The sequence below is a fragment of the Pelophylax lessonae genome, assembly GCF_965119305.1.
Source record: "Pelophylax lessonae genome assembly, chromosome: 2".
Taxonomy (NCBI): domain Eukaryota; kingdom Metazoa; phylum Chordata; class Amphibia; order Anura; family Ranidae; genus Pelophylax; species Pelophylax lessonae.
The window spans coordinates 55,618,799-55,632,195 of NC_138769.1; the positions used below are offsets into that span (position 1 = coordinate 55,618,799).

At 45.3% G+C, this 13,397-nt stretch overlaps 1 protein-coding gene across 1 annotated transcript in view; it reads right to left on the bottom strand.

Annotated features, from left to right (window-relative positions):
- The window catches only part of DOP1B (DOP1 leucine zipper like protein B), a 273,490-nt gene extending 261,416 nt beyond the window's left edge, over window positions 1-12,074 (bottom strand). Inside the window, exon 1 of the mRNA XM_082246954.1 lies at window positions 11,951-12,074. The gene's annotated coding sequence lies outside the window, so the exon portion shown is untranslated. The remainder of the gene's footprint in view (window positions 1-11,950) is intronic.
- Between the last annotated feature and the right edge of the window lie 1,323 nt (window positions 12,075-13,397).

A 13,397-nucleotide genomic window follows, 5' to 3' on the forward strand; every position in this document is an offset into this window, starting at 1 on the left:
TTCTTCTCCCTGCAATGATCACAGAGCCCATGTGATCCTTCTATATAGAATCACAGGTCTCTATGGTAATTTCAGAAGCCATGCCCCCCACAGTAAGAATCACTCCCCTAGGCTCACATTTAACCCCTTGATCACCCATAATGTTAACCCCTTCCCTGCCAGTGTCATTATTACAGTAACAATGCATATTTTTAGCACTGATTACTGTAGTAATGTCACTGGTCACAAAAATGTCAAAAATATCAGTAAGGAGTCCGATCTGTCTGCTGCAATGTCGCAGTCCCGCAAACAAAAAATAAATAAAAATCGCAGATCACCGCCATTACTTGTAATAAAAAAATAAATAAAATAAAATGACATAAATCTTTCCTGTAGTTAGTAGATGTGATAACTTTTGCACAAACCAATCACAATACGCTTATTGCGATTTTTTTTTACCAAAAATATGTAGCAAAAAACAAATTGGCCTAAAATTTTGATTTTTACATTTTTTTTTTGAGAATGTTATAGCAGAATGTGAGAAATATATATATATATTTTTTTTTTTCAAAATTGTCGCTTTTTTTGTTTATAGTGCAAAAAATAAAAATCGCACAGGTGATCAAATACCACCAAAAGAAAGCTCTAATTATGGGAAAAAAAAGAGGACATCAATTTTTTTTGGTTACAGCGTTGCACGACTGCGCAATTGTCCGGTCAGGAAGGGGGTAAATCCTTCCGGTCTTAGAGTGGTTAAAAACAAACTGTGCAGCTCTGACTAAAGCCTAGTACACAAGCAATGATTTTCCGCGGACCGGTCGTCCGTCTTTTGTCCAGAGTGGCGTTTTGTTGGTTGGAATGTGCTTAGACTGCACTGGACTTTTGTCGACCGACAAAATTCTACTTCAGAAGTGATGTCATGTGTTGGTTTGCTTTCTTTGTGTTCTTTCTTCTCTGAGCATGCCCAGTCTTGCTCATAAGATTTTTCCCTGTCGAAATCTGTACTGACTGCACGAAAATCGGCCGTGTTTTGACGGCGGACAAAAATTTTATAGCCTGCACATCAGATTTTTTTCGGCCGAAAAGTCGGAGTCGGTTGTCGGAAGCATCATACTAACAAGCCGAAAATCGGCAGATCGGTCGTCGGACGAAAATTCCCTGCCGAATTTCAACGCGTGTGTACGAGGCTTTAGGTTGAATAAAGCCCTTGCTAGGCGTAGGCCATTTACATACCTTATGAAGCCTGACTGGAATACTCCCAGGAAGTTGGAAGTGAGGCCTAGTCATCCCTGCTCACCTCCACCATCACAGGAGTGAGCTCTTAAATACTGAGCTCAGAGCTACTTCACCAGGGGAGAGAAAAGTATGTGAGGGGGTTTGAATCAGAAAAAGAGCCAATTCCTGTGATGGTGGAGGTGAGCAGTGATGACTAGGCCTGACTTAGCAACATTCAGGTTCTACTACTTACCAACTTCCTGGTAGTATTCTAGTCAGGCTTCATAAGGTATGTAAATGGCCTACACCTAAAACAAGGGTATTATTCATCTTTAGTCAGAGCTGCGCAGTTTGTTTTAATCTACAAACATCCCTTATCTGCATGGGCAGTTATTTTTGTAAAGTTGAACTATCTTTTTAAAGACAACCTGTCACCAAACAAATCATCATAGGGGACTTTTTTCCCCCCTATGTGATGAAAAAAAAAATATATATATTTTTGTTTTATTGTAAAAAATTATTGTTAAAGTGGAGTTCCACCCTATTTTTATACTTACCTCCATCTTCTCGCTCCGGGTCACCTGAAAAAGAAATGGATAATCGCATATTTTTTTTTTTTTTTACTTACCTCGTAGCGAAGAAAATATACTTACCTTACTTCCTTCTTCCTCGGCCGCGGCCCGTCGTCACTTCCTGGCTCTGCAATGATTCCTGGGAGCTGGACGTCATAGCTCCCAGGAATCATTGCGCCTGCACCGGCCCCGACGTCAGTTCCGGGTCGCGCGCGTCATCCCCTTCTAAACAGCTTCTGGGCATGCCCAGAAGCTGTGGAGGGGTGACGCGTGCGACCCGGAAGTGACGTCGGGGCCGGCGCAGAGCATCGTGGGACCACAGAAGGCGGAAGAAGACGCCGAAGAGGACGCGCTGGCTTCAAGCTGCCCAAATCTGAGATGGCAGCGCTGGACAAGACGTTTGCAAGGTAAGTATTTCGTCTTGCAGGTAAGTGCAACCCGGGACAGATCAGAGGCTAGCCATTGTGGAATGCACTAGCCCTGACTGTCCCGGGGGTATTAAAAAAAAAAAAAACAAATCCAGGGTGGAACTCCGCTTTAAACTAAAGTGCATAAAATGCCCCCCCCCCCCACATACACACATATGCGCAAGTAGAAACATAAACGCACAAGTCAGGGCGCCTACTCCAGACGTCCATTGCGATACCCATGTTACATATCGCCATGCATGCCAGAAAGAGCATTAATTCGAGCACCAGACCTCCTCTGTAACAGATGACCTTTAGGGGGCTTTTAAAGTGTCGCCTTTGGAAAATATAGGGTATTGAAGTTTATGCCCATTTGAAAGGTGCACACAAATTTAGGGTTTGATATGTTGGGTATCTATTTACTCGGTGCAACCTTAAGTTTTATATTTTACCAACAAATTGGGTAATTTATTGTGTTTTTGTGCCCCCTAAAAGTAACTTTGTGTTTCCTAGACCTTTTTGGTAATATCGTGTGATATAAAAAATTGGAACTACAGTACCACTATTTTATCCTGTGTCTAGAGTGTCTGCTTTCAAAAAATTCATCATGTTTTGGAGGTTTTATTATGTAATCTTCATGCCTAAAATGATAAAATGTATACAAAAACCCCAAAAACAGCTCTGGCAGCGAAAAGGTTTAACCGGTTGCCAACCGCCACAAGTACATATACTGCGGCGGTCAGCCCCGGCCAGGCAAAGTGATGTATGGGTACGTCACTCGCCTGTCACTTGCTTGTGAGCCAATAGCGGGAGAGCGCGCGCCTGCCCCGGCTCGTTCCCTGGGAAGTCCGTGCGTGTGACCGGCCGACCCGATTTCCGCCGGTCACTCGCGATCGTCCGCTGTGAAGGGAGAAAGGCAGGCGGCTAATGTAAAAAAGCCGCCTGTCATTCTCCCCTGTGTAGGAATAGTGATCATACGGTTCTACTATGCAGGACCGTTGATCACTGTTCCTACACCAGTAGCCATGTTAGAATCACGCCCCTAGGGACACACTTAACCCCTCCTTCCCCAATAAAGTTAACCCTTTCCCTGCCAGTGTCATTTTGCAGTAACAGTGCATATATATAGCACTGATTACTGTAGTAATGTCACTGGTAACCCCAAAAGTGTCAAAAATGTCAGTCAAGGGTCCGATCTGTCCGCCGCAATGTCGCAGTACCGCAAAAAAAAAAAAATCGCAGATCGCAGCCATTACGCATTAAAAAAAAAACACCAAAAATGACAAAAATATTTCCCTTAGTTAGTAAACGCAATAACTTTTGCGCAAACTAATCAAAATACACTTATTGCGATTTTTTTTACCAAACATATGTAGTATAAAACAAATTGGCCAAAAATGTTAAAAAAATTTTGATTTTTACATTTTTTTTTTGGAATTTCATATAAAAAAATGTGAAAAATATTGTTATTTTTGCAAAATTGACGCTCTTTTTTTGTTTATAGCGCAAAAAGTAAAAATCGCACAGGTAATCGAATACCACCAAAAGAAAGCTCCGTTTGTGGGAAAAAAAGGACGTCAAATTCATTTAGGTACAGCGTCGCACGACCGCGCAATTGCCCGTTAAAGTCACGCAGTGCCGAATTGCAAAAAAAAACCCTGGTCGGAATGGGGGTAAAATCTTCCGGGCTTAAGTGGTTAACCACTTGCCTACTAAGCCTATTTTTGACATTTGGTGTTTATAAGCTAAAATCAGTTGTTTTTGCTAGAAAACTACTCAGAACCCCCAAACATTATATATTTTTTTTTAGCAGAGACCCTAGAGAATAAAATGGAGATTATTGTAATATTTTTTATCACACCGTATTTGCGCAGCGGTCTTCCAAACGCAATTTTTTTGGAAAAAAATCACTTTTTTGAATTAAAAAATAAGAATCCAGTAAAGTTAGCCCAATTTTTTTCCATAATGTGAAAGATAATGTTACGCCGAGTAAATAGATACCCAACATGTCATCCTTCAAAATTGCGCACGCTCACGGAATGGCGACGAACTTTGGTACTTAAAAATCCCCATAGGCGACATTTTAAAAATTTCTACAGGTTGCCATCTTAGAGTTACAGAGGAGGTCTAGGGCTCAAATTATTGCTCTCGCTCTAACGATCGCGGCGATACCTCACATGTGTGGTTTGAACACCGTTTACATATGTGGGCGGGGTTTCCGTGTGCGTTCGCTTCTGCGCGCGAGCTAACGGGGACAGGACGCTTTAATTTTTTTTTTTTACTATTTATTTTATTTATTATTTTTTTATTTTTACACCGTTTTTAAAAAAAAAAAAAAAAAAGAACTTAACCTTCGGGAACATGTTACATGTTCCACCTGAAAGATTTGCTAGGTAAAAAAAAACTGGCTCCTAACTTTTTTAGCTGGCTCTTAGATTCAGAGGAAATGTGTCAAGCCCTGGCTTAAAGCGGAGTTCCACCCAAAAGTGGAACTTCCGCTTTAGGTGGTCCTACCCCCCTGACATGCCACATTTGGCATGTCATTTTTTTGGGGGGGGAGCGGGTACCTAGTTTTGACAGGTACCCGCTCCCACTTCCGCTCGGAGCGCCGCGGCGCCCTGAGCGGAAGTTCTCCTCTCCCCCTCCCTTCCTGCAATCTTCTGGGACATGTCAGAGGTCCCAGAAGATTGCCGGCCAATCACGGCGCGCAGCGCGACTCGCGCATGCGCAGTGGGTACCCGGCTGTGAAGCCGCAAACTGTTACAGCCGGGTGCCCACAGCAGTGATGCCGGCGCCGAGGGAGAGGATCGAGGCTTCGGGCGGCCGCATCACTGGACCGTTGGACAGGTGAGTCAAATGGCTGGAACTCCGCTTTAAAGAGGTTGTAAACCTTCCAAAAAAAATTAAAAAAATAAAATTCTGAAAGGCAAAAGGCCTAATGAGCTAGTATGCATCGCATACTAGCGCATTATGAAATACCTTAAAATTAAGGCCATGCAGCGCCGCCCGCACAACACTTACAATTCCGACATGTTAAACCGTCTTCCTTCTGGGTTCACGTCCTCTGGCAATCTGACTGGCCGGAGCCGCGATCATGTCACTCCCGCGCATACGCACAGGAGCCGCCGTTCACGGCACAGGGCTCTGAAGGAACGACACGGGTGGCGGTTCCTTCAGAGCGCATGCGCCAGTGATGTCACTAGCTGCATGCAAAGTAAATATCTCCAAAACGGTGCATATTTAGGAAACATTTACCGTGACTTCTGGGACACATCACAGGTCCCAGAAGACTACGGGACCATTCATGAGAAGACTACGGGACCATTCATGAGAAGACTACGGGACCATTCACGAGAAGACTACGGGACCATTCACGAGAAGACTACGGGACCATTCATGATAAGACTACGGGACCATTCATGATAAGACTACGGGACCATTCATGAGAAGACTACAGGACCATTCATGAGAAGACTACGGGACCATTCATGAGGCACAGTGTGACTCGCACCTGCGCAGTAGGAAAACCGCTGTGAAGCTGCAGGGCTTGACTTCCTGTTTCTCTTACTTCAGATGGCGGCGCCTGCACCAAAAGCCAATTGAAGAATCGGCTCGGGCAAGGACATCTCTGGATCCCTGGACAGGTAAGCCTATGAATACTAAGGCTCCGTTCACATGTAGGCGTTGGCGTTTTTCAGGCGTTTGTTTATCGTTTTTCAGGCGTTTTATAGGCGTTTTTGCAAGCGTTTGCGATCGTTTTACAGGCATTTTTTTGGGCGTTTTTAACAGGTGTTTTTGGTGACCAATGGAAAAGCAGAGTGTTTTTTTTACAACATTTGCAAAGGAACCTCCCAGGGACCTCCTCCTCTGCATTGGACCTCCCAGGGACCTCCTCTTCTGCATGATCTTTTTTTTTTATGGTTCTAGACATGCTACAGAGCTGAAACTTCACAGGTACACTTTTTAGACCCCCCAGGCACTAAAATTAAAACTAAATCCAAAGAAATATTTTTTTTTATTTATTTATTTATTTATTTTCAATAATTGGCTCTCTATCAAAAACGACAATTTTTAAGAACTTTTTTTTGCCTGATTCATAGTCCCTGGGGCATGATCCAGAACCCTAGGCACTTTTTAGGGGAATTTATTGGGTTTTAGGGCTTCAAAATGGCGTTTTTTGATTCCATATATATATCTACATTACGGTCACCTTGGCATAGCAGAGTCAATTTACCCTAAACTACATTACGGTCACCTTGGCATGGAAGAGTTTGGTCACCCTGGCATAGTAGAGTCAGTTCACCTAAACTTTGTTACGGTCACCTTGGCATGGAAGAGTTTTGGTCACCCTGGCATAGCAGAGTCAGTTCACCTAAACTTCGTTACGGTCACCTTGGCATGGAAGAGTTTGGTCACCCTGGCATAGCAGAGTCAGTTCACATAAACTTTGTTACGGTCACCTTGGCATGGAAGGGTTTGGTCACCCTGGCATAGCAGAGTCAGTTCACCTAAACTACATTACGGTCACCTTGGCATGGAAGAGTTTGGTCACCCTGGCATAGTAGAGTCAGTTCACAGTCACCTTGAGTTCGGTCACCCTGGCATAGCAGAGTCAGTTCACCTAAACTACATTACGGTCACCCTGGTATGGCAGCAGGGTACGGTCACCTTGGTATGGCAGGGTCTGGTCACCTACTGCTGTTCTCCATGTTTCAGGAAAATGTGCTCACAGCAGAGGCATGCCAAGGGGGTGGAGACCTGGGTGGAGAGCTGGGTGGAGAGTTGTGCTGTTTGAGCTGATCAGGAGCAACTAAACGCTTGTAAAACGCCTGTGAAACGCCAAATATCACTTTTCATTGAGGTCTATGGGACAAAACGCCTGTGATCTGCCCAAAAAGAAGCTCAAGTACTTTTTTGAGCGTTGGGCGTTTTCCTTAGGGCGTCAAAACGCTCAGATGTGAACAGGGGTCATTGCAATGAATGGGATTTGTCTTGTTGGGCGTTTTGAGAGCTGATCAGTGAGCAGAAAAACCCTCCAAAAACGCCCAAAAACGCCTACATGTGAACGGAGCCTAAAAGTCAGCGGCTACACTATTTGTGGCTGCTGACTTTTAATTTTTTGGGGGGGGAGCCTGGAGCTCCTTTTTTAACCACTTAAGCCCCGGAAGATTTTACCCCCTTCCTGACCAGGGGGTATTTTGCGATTCGGCACTGCGTGACTTTAACGGACAATTGCGCAGTCGTGCGACGCTGTACCCAAATGAATTTGACGTCCTTTTTTTTTCCCACAAACAGAGCTTTCTTTTGGTGGTATTTGATCATCTATGCGATTTTTTGATCATGCGCTATAAACAAAAAAAGAGCGACAATTTTGCAAAATTAACAATATTTTCACATTTTTTTATATGAAATTCCCCCCCAAAAAATGTAAAAATCTAATTTTTTTTACATTTTTGGCCAATTTGTTTTCTGCTACCTATGTTTAGTAAAAAAAAAAAAAAAAAAAAATCACAATAAGTGTATTTTTATTGGTTTGCGCAAAAGTTATTGCGTTTACTAACTAAGGGAAAGATTTTTGTCATTTTTGTTGTTTTTTTTTTTAACGAGTAATGGCGGCAATCTGCGATATTTTTTGCGGTACTGCGACATTGCGGCGGACAGATCGGACCCTTGACTGACATTTTTGACACTTTTGGGGGTACCAGTGATATTACTACAGTAATCAGTGCTATACATATGCACTTTTACTATAAAAATGACACTGGTAGGGAAGGGGTTAATTTTATTGGAGAGGGAGGGGTTAAGTGTGTCCCTAGGGGCGTGTTTCTTACTGTGATTGGATGTGGCTTTGTGTGTAACAGCACAGATCAACGGTCCTACATAGCAGGACAGAGTGATCTGTGCTTTTACACAGGGGAGAATGACAGGCGGCTTTGTTTACATTAGCCGCCTGTCTTTCTCCCTCTCTATCCGACGATCGCGAGTGACTGGCGGACATCGGGTCCGCTGGTCACACGCGTCGGCTTCTTCGGGTACGAGCGGAGGCGGGAGCGCGCCTCCGGCGCCGCGCGTTCGCCCCCTATTCGCTCCCAGGCTAGTGACCTACCGGTACGTCACTTTGCCTGGGAGGGGCTGACCGCCGCCGTATATAGTCGGGCGGCGGTCGGCAAGTGGTTAACCACTTCAATACTTGCCATTTTCACCCCCTTCCTGCCCAGGCCAATTTTCAGCGCTGTCACACTTTGAATGACAATTGCGCGGCCATGCAATACTGTACCCAAACTAAATTTTTACCATTTTTTTTTTTTTATTAGACAAAAAAGAGTTTTCTTTTAGTGGTATTTAATCACCACTGGAATTTTCCGAAATTTTGAAAAAAAAAAAAAAAAAGTTTCTCTTTGTTTCTGTTACAACATTTAAAAAAAAAGTAAGAATTCTCTTTCACTGATGTGCGCTGATGAGGCTTGACTGACGGGCACTGATATGCGGCACCGATGGGCACTGATATGCAGCAATGGTGAGGCTGCGCTGAAGGGCACTGATGAGGAGGCACTAATATGCAGCACTGATGGGCACTAATAGGTGGCACTGATGAGCAGCATTTATGGGCACTGATGGGGAGGCACTGGTTGGCATCGCTGGTGGGCACTAATGGGCATCGCTCATGGGGCGCACTGATTATCAGTGCAGAACCCCCCCCCCCATCAGGAGAGCCACTTATCGGCTCTCCTCTACTCTTGCGCTGTCAGCATGAATAGAGGAATACCGATAACCGGCACGTCCTATTTACGCCATAGGCTCTTTACCGTGATCAGAGATGCGGTGTAACTACCAATCGCCACGCTCCTCATTCTAAGGAAAGTCATGTAACGTCCAGGCAAACAGGAGAGCCACCACCTGGCTGTCATTTTGCCATAGGCCGGGTGGGATGTGGTTAATATGTTGATTTTCTATGATCGTCAGCTCCATCTAGTGGCCATAATGTGTTTTTTTTTTTTCTTGAATTACTTTAATCAAGAAAATATTGCATTATGGCCACTAGATGGAGCTGACATTCATGGGAAATCAACAGATAAGGCAAAATATGGTCAGAGTTTGTGATGCTTGTGACTTTCATCCAAAAGATTTTTTGTAAATAGATCTCATGGTTTTCTCTGACCCAAAGGGGTACTTTACCTTTATCTACATGGATATCAGTTTTCTTGGCATCACTTTTTACCCACAAGGGCATCTATTTCTGGTGTAATTATTTATGGATAATGGCGTTATAATAAAAAGCTGAACTCCAGCCTTCCCTTCAGTCTTGCACAGATGTGCGGAGTCCTCTCCTGTACTGAAATTGTTTCCTCTGATTTCACTGCACACTGCAAGTCAGATACAGCCCGCCACAGTTCCTGGCTGGAGGACACCCAGCATCATCCAGAACTTCCCTCCCCAGCCCACCTCTTTCATTTATTGGATTTCAGTTACAGCATCACATAAGGTAGTTATCTCAGGCAGTCAGCTTTTTTGAGGAAGATAAGTGCAGCCCCCCCCCCCCCCATCAGCCATGATCTGCCTTCATTGCATAGAGAAGCACAGAGGCCAAGCGATGACATCACTGGGACTAAAATAAAATATGTAATGAAAACAGAAAGGTTTTTAAAGCTGAACTCTAGTTAAAAGAAAAATCCTCCCTTGCAGTGTGGCTGCCCCCACATTGAAAGTAACCTTTAAATGCTTGCGGATGCCAAGGGTACCAGTTAAAAAGACTTTCACTTACCTAATCCTTTGCCCCCTCAATGCTATGTGACCAGCCCCCCCAGTCTCTTCTTCACAACACTTCCATGTCATAAAGTACAACATAGGACCCACGGTTAGTTCTGCATTGTACATGAGGACGCTGAGGGTCAGGGAGAAGAGGGGGGCTTCTGGGGGAGGGGAGGGTCAGGGAGAAGAGGGGGGCTTCTGGGGGAGGGGAGGGTCAGGTAAGTAAAAGTCCTTGTTGCTCGTACCCCAGGCATAACCAAGCCTCTGACCCGTGCAGTGCAGGTAGAGGCCCACTATAAGGAATTACTTTACTTTTCCCCGGAGTTCTGCTTTACCCATTAGAATAAAAATAATAAATATAAATAATTGATCTCTAGGCAATGCAGATATTTCATGAAAGTGGATGATCAGCTGTGTCCCCTGTGGGTGGGGGGTAATGGTACAATGAGTGTTTATTAGTACAGTCAGTGTAGTGGGGGGGGGGCATTAGTACAGTCAGTGTAGTGAGAAGGGGGGAGGGGGTATTAGTACAGTGTAGTGGGGGGAGGGTATTAGTACAGTAAGTATAGTGGGAAGGGGGGTATTAGTACAGTCAGTGTAGTGGGAAGGGGGGGTATTAGTACAGTCAGTGTAGTGGGAAGGGGGGGGGGGGGGTATTAGTACAGTCAGTGTAGAGGGAAGGGGGGTATTAGTACAGTCAGTGTAGTGGGAAGGGGGGGGATATTGGAACAGTCAGTGTAGTGGGAGAGGAGGGTATTAGTACAGTCAGTGTTGTGGGAAGGGGGAGTATTAGTACAGTCAGTGTAGTGGGAAGGGGGGGGGTATTAGTACAGTCAGTGTAGTGGGAAGGGGGGGAGGGTATTAGTACAGTCAGTGTAGTAGGAAGGGGGGGGGGGTATTAGTACAGTCAGTGTAGTGGGAAGGGGGAGTATTAGTACAGTCAGTGTAGTGGGAAGGGGGGGGGTATTAGTACAGTCAGTGTAGTGGGAAGGGGGGGTATTAGTACAGTCAGTGTAGTGAGAAGGGGGGGTATTAGTACAGTCAGTGTAGTGGGAAGGGGGGGGATATTGGAACAGTCAGTGTAGTGGGAGAGGAGGGTATTAGTACAGTCAGTGTTGTGGGAAGGGGGAGTATTAGTACAGTCAGTGTAGTGGGAAGGGGGGGGGTATTAGTACAGTCAGTGTAGTGGGAAGGGGGGGAGGGTATTAGTACAGTCAGTGTAGTAGGAAGGGGGGGGGGTATTAGTACAGTCAGTGTAGTGGGAAGGGGGAGTATTAGTACAGTCAGTGTAGTGGGAAGGGGGGGGGGGGTATTAGTACAGTCAGTGTAGTGGGAAGGGGGGGTATTAGTACAGTCAGTGTAGTGAGAAGGGGGGGTATTAGTACAGTCAGTGTAGTGAGAAGGGGGGGTATTAGTACAGTCAGTGTAGTGGGAAGGGGGGGGGGGTATTATAACAGTCATTGTAGTGGGAAGGGGGGGGGGGTATTAGTACAGTCAGTGTAGTGGGAAGGGGGGGGTATTAGTACAGTCAGTGTAGTGGGAAGGGGGGGGGGTATTGGTACAGTCAGTGTAGTGGGAGGGGGGGGTACAGTCAGTGTAGTGGGAGGGGGGGGTATTAGTACAGTGTAGTGGGAAGGGGGGGGAGGGTATTGGTATAGTCAGTGTAGTGGGGGGGGGGTATTAGTACAGTGTAGTGGGAAGGGGGGGGAGGGTATTGGTACAGTCAGTGTAGTGGGAAGGGGGGGGGGGGGTATTGGTACAGTGTAGTGGGAAGAGGGGGGGTATTAGTACAGTGTAGTGGGAAGGGGGGGGGGGGTATTGGTACAGTCAGTGTAGTGGGAAGGGGGGGGTATTGGTACAGTGTAGTGGGAAGAGGGGGGGGGGTATTAGTACAGTGTAGTGGGAAGGGGGGGGGGGTATTAGTACAGTCAGGGTAAGGGTGGGGGTGGTAATGCACAGCACAGGGTCTGATGTTGGTATTTATAGGAAGATTAGGATGCACCTGTCCCCCCCCAGCCATGCACTCACCTGCACTCTCCCGGATCCTGCTGCTCCCCCGGACAGACATCCACACCATGGACACTACCGGTCTGAATGACAGCACAGCACAGCCAGCCAGAGGAGCGAACCACTCCCATCAGGAGGGGAGACCAGGAATACAAAACACCATAAACAGCTGCTGATCTCACTACGGACTGGGATGTCTGTACCAGTCACTTCCCTTTCTCATACTCCTTCCCAGACTATAATATCATTATCAAATAGGGAGGAGGATGGATTGTTTAGAGAAGCAGTCCTCCAGAGCCCCCCTCTCTGGAGAAGATGGTACAGTCTCCCAGGCAGGGTGGTAGTTCAGGTTCTGCTGGTGATGTCACAACTCAGCTCCCCCCCACCCCCAGACACTGATCACCCCGCACTGTATATGTGTATGATGGGGACACCGCACCCCGCATTGTATAACTGTAGTCAAGCCATCATACAGTTCTAAATCAGTGGTCATGCTATCAGACAGGTTTTTTTGGTTGGATATTCAGGAGAAAAACAAGATGACACAATATATAAGAGAATGTAATCTATAAAATAATCATTACACAGAGTTCTCACCCCCCCCCCCATGATATCTTATAAATCATATAATATTGTAAGAGGGGGGGGGGATGACAATTCTGTGTAATGATTATTTTATAGATTACATTCTCTTATATATTGTGTCATCTTTTTCTCCTGAATATCCAACCAAAAAAACTTGTCACATAGCATGGCCACTGATTTAGAACTGTCTGATGGCTTGACTACAGTCACTGATTATGGCTGCCTGTCCCCCCCCCCTTCTTCCTTACTGGACTGTGGATGACCCCCCCCCCTCCCCGATCCCCCTCCTATATATCCAATAACCCCCCTCCTATATATACAATAATCCCCCTCCTATATATACAATAATCCCCCTCCTATATATTCAATAATCCCCCTCCTATATATCCAATAACCCCCCTCCTATATATCCAATAATCCCCCTCCTATATATACAATAATCCCCCTCCTATATATACAATATTCCCCCTCCTATATATCCAATAATCCCCCTCCTATATATCCAATTATCCCCCTCCTATATATCCAATAATCCCCCTCCTATATATACAATAATCCCCCTCCTATATATTCAATAATCCCCCTCCTATATATCCAATAACCCCCCTCCTATATATCCAATAACCCCCCTCCTATATATACAATAATCCCCCTCCTATATATACAATAATCCCCCTCCTATATATTCAATAATCCCCCTCCTATATATCCAATAACCCCCCTCCTATATATCCAATAATCCCCCTCCTATATATCCAATTATCCCCCTCCTATATATTCAATAATCCCCCTCCTATATATCCAATAACCCCCCTCCTATATATCCAATAATCCCCCTCCTATATATACAATAATCCCCCTCCTATATATCCAATTATCCCCC